Raw genomic sequence first — 4,045 nt, 5'->3', positions numbered from 1 at the left:
ATTTTAATGACTTTGGCATCTCTGTTTTTCTATTGAGGCTTAATAGAAAAACAGACTGTGCCTGAGGAGAAACCTCTGATAGGATTTCTAACACAAGCACCACAGGCATTTGGCAGGAGTGGACCTGGTGCCTTGAGGAAGAAGGCACACTGGTTTTGTGGTTAGTCGTGATTAGTGCTCAGTAAATTTTCTGAAATATGCAAGAGAGAACTATGCTTCTCAGCACCTGCTCATCCGGATATCCTCAGAGAGGAATGACAGGTGTGGGTTGTAAAAGCAAATGCATTCATTTAACACTCGACTTTCACAAGCTTTTCTGGTCTTGGGTGCAGAGTTTGCACAACACCCTGGACTCTTTACAAATTATTAATAGGCTTAAGGATCAGAGATGTGGTTGTTTTCTGAGTGACCACCACCTAAATTAAGAAACAAAGCCTGTCCACCTCCCATGTAAAACAGCAGTCTGAGAGGCATAATTACATAATGTGCTTATTTTGCAAATCCGTCTGTAAAATACTATGCTTTTATAAATATTTATCAATGATTGCAATCTAGACTTGCAAGAAAACCGGATTTCCTGTACTTACAATCCAAGTCCCTCATGGAATGTCTGGAGAGTCTGGATGCTATGTCCACATCAAAGCTGCATTAATTTATTTTTGGCCATTAGGGTGAGAAAAAAACTCTAAAACATGCAACTAGACACATTGCTCTGAAATGGTTTGCTAAATGGTTTTGTATTTATAAAGAGCTTTTCTAGTCTTGATGACAAAGCGCTTTACAGTACAGTTTTACATTCACCCATTCATACACACATTCATACAGTGCATGTAATCAAAGCACTTTGTTATTCTATGGGGGTACCATTCAGGGTTCAGCATCTTGCCCAAGGACACTTCGGCATGCAGATGGGTCAGACTGGGGATCAAACCGCCGACCTTCAGGTTGGAGGACGACCACTCTACCCCTCAACCACAGTCGCCCTAAATGACGATGGATACATTTTTTATTAGTATGTGGACCTTGATCTGTGCACATTCCTCCCGGTTAAATAGTGAATAAGAGAAATGGAAGGCACTTATGTCAATAATATATTTAAGTGTTACATTTTTAATAAATTGACAAGAAATTACATTAAGTTTTTGCTTTGTTATTACGACATATTCAATTAAAAGTTCAGTGAAGCTTAGTAGGCTGAATCACAAAGTTGTTGTTAACAAGCTATTGTTGTGATCGTCAACATCAAAGGGTGCATGGGAATGCTGTGCTGCTGGTGGGAGGAGAAGAACAGTGGCTTCCCTGCCACAGTTTTTGTGGTGCCACAGGGCGGTATGCTAGAGAGTAGCCATGGTGTGAACAGGGACATTAAATGAGGAGGAGGGAGGGTCCGCCTGCTTCAGAGAGGCAAGTCTGCCAGAAAATTTCTGCTCTCTCTGACCTTTTCCTAAAAGTCATTCTCCCCTGGCCTTTTCTTCCGAAAGGGCTTTGAAGTCCCTGATCCAAGGTTTGTTGTGAGGGAAGCAGCCAGCTCTTTAAGATTGGGTCTCCCATTACCCGTTAACCTTGCACATCCTCTAGTGTTTATTACAATGTTTTGCAAAACTCACTATTTAAAAATGTATCAAATTGTTTCCTATTTATTATATTTATACCACCACAAACATGCTATAGCGAATGTCTGTTAACCTACCTAGCAATATACCCTGATTCTATTTCTAAGTCGATGGTTATATCCTTGGCTTCTTGGGGAAGACACTTAATTTCCCCTGACAGCTGCGTCAGCAGTGTGTGAATTATGAGTCATGAGGAAGCACTAAATATATGCAATATAAGATTGTTTTTGTTAATATGTGAAGGTGGTTTCTACGATGAGAAAAGTGCTATATAGATATACAAATTCATTCATCCATTCTCCTCAATGAGCCTGATGTACAGAATTACAGAAAAAACACCTCTGCCCCACTACCCTCAAAAACTCCTGAAGGTTATGCCTACAGTCGTAAATATGCTGTTTCCTGCCAGGCTTGCCTTACACCCCTACCTAAAAGTAAAATTTGACCAGGTCAAAGCTGGTCTGACAGGCTGTGATGAATCCAAATAACATATAATCTGACAAAGAACAATGGCTAGAGTGTAAAGCGGTTGAGGAGATTGTGAGCAGATGTACAGATGGGCCTGAAGGTCGCCTGGGGGTTAAACGGCAGCACACGCTGCAGACTGGGCGGGAAAAGGAGGGAGGCAGACTGAAATAACAGTGGAGATGAAACAACAATGCAAACGGATGCAAAACTGTTGGCTGTCGCCATGACAGCTGCAATACATCATCCAGGTGTTTCTATGTTGCTGGACACTCAGGACAGTATATACATGTGTGCTTCAAGGGAATCTTATTAGGACCTTTTTTTCCTGTGCCTCAGGATCAGGGCCATGCAGAGACCTTTAGAGGGGCAGGTGCTCAAATTTCAAAAGGGGCGCATGGAAAAAGGCTCATATGCGATCATAACTTAGAGCTACAATTTGGTGTTGAGGAGGGTGCTGGAGAGGTTGCTGCTGTCAGAGTGCTGTATTGATCTGAGACTCTAGACATTAAAAGGAACAGAGGAGAGATATTAGCGGATCAAGTTATGTGTGTAAAATAATATTTTGTCATATAACAAATCTAATCCTATTCTAAATTCGATCTATTTTTGATTATAATTAAGTATTGATAATTGGGAGGATGAGAAAATCACATTTCATATCCATTCACTATAAGACTTACCATTTTGTATGGCACACACACACACACAAACAGATACAGTGCAGCACCTAAGCCTTCCGCAAACCTGGGAAATCCCTGTAACTTTCTTTAAACCAGTGGACAGAACTCCAATTGGCCGGTGACAAAAGAAAGACATACAGAAACAAAATGGCAATCTCACACGTGTTTCCCTCAGGCAGCAGCAGCAGTGGTAGGCAGATGTCGCCTAACATTACAGGCTGCGCAGTGAACACAGCGATTTTACCACAACCATGCATGATCATTGCTCACTACGTTCATGAAGAAATACATCAAATAATGTGCACTCTGCTGTAAACCCCATTTACCAGCGTTGAAGTTTTTCATCCTGCTGTCTCAGACAGGTGTCTGCATTCTCAGAGCGTGGTCGCAGCTGAGGTAGACGGGATGAGGGCACGTCAGGATGAGCTCAGGTGAAAACTCATCATGTGACTGATGGGCAGCCAAGTAATTTTATTTATAGCTATATTAATTGTTAAATGTTCTTCTTGAAGGGCCGAAGTCATGATTTCCCCCAAAACAAAATATATATATATACATTGGAAAATATGTTTCTGTCTAAAGGGCACATTTGGGCATCAGGGGCAAAGGGGCAGGTGCTCAACCCCCCCACCCCCCGCCTCATCTCAAGCTATCAGCATCTCCTGCTCATCCTCAGCCAGCCATCAGCCTTTTCCACCCAGCCTCAGTTTTAAGCTCGTCAACCAGCTTGACATCTGCAACCAATCCCTCTCTGTGTCTGCTTCTGAGTCCAGATCGAACTAAAACACAACATAGAGAAGCTGTTACGCTCAGGCAGCCAGTGTGGCCCGAGTGTCACTGTGTGGATATCGCTGCTAAATAACAAAATCATTGACATGGAAAAGTAGTTAGAAGTGTCTGGCCCAATGTAATGGAATAAAGTAATAATGTTTTCATCATAAATGTAAGTGAGTAGGAGTAAAAAGTATCCTGCAAAACAACTACTCTCAGAAGTACAGTTCATTGAAATAACTACTCAAGTACATGTTACGCATTACTACCCCCATCTGATCGTTCAGTGATCGAACAAACTCACTTTCATCCATTGTGCCTGAATAAATTCCTACTGTAGGTGGTGTGATTGGATTATCGTGAATTACGCCGATTTATACTAAAATAGTTGAGTACAAAGATTTTGTGGGTAATTTCCTACTTATTGTTAAGCCAAAGTGGCTGCTTTAAGGCAGCAATCAAAACTATGTTGCCTTGTTATCTTGAGGGAAGTTACAGGAGCATTATGAGTGA

The sequence above is a fragment of the Platichthys flesus genome, chromosome 6 (genome assembly GCF_949316205.1).
Source record: "Platichthys flesus chromosome 6, fPlaFle2.1, whole genome shotgun sequence".
In the NCBI taxonomy this organism is placed as follows: Eukaryota; Metazoa; Chordata; class Actinopteri; order Pleuronectiformes; family Pleuronectidae; genus Platichthys; species Platichthys flesus.
Note: the sequence above shows the minus strand (reverse complement) of the source record.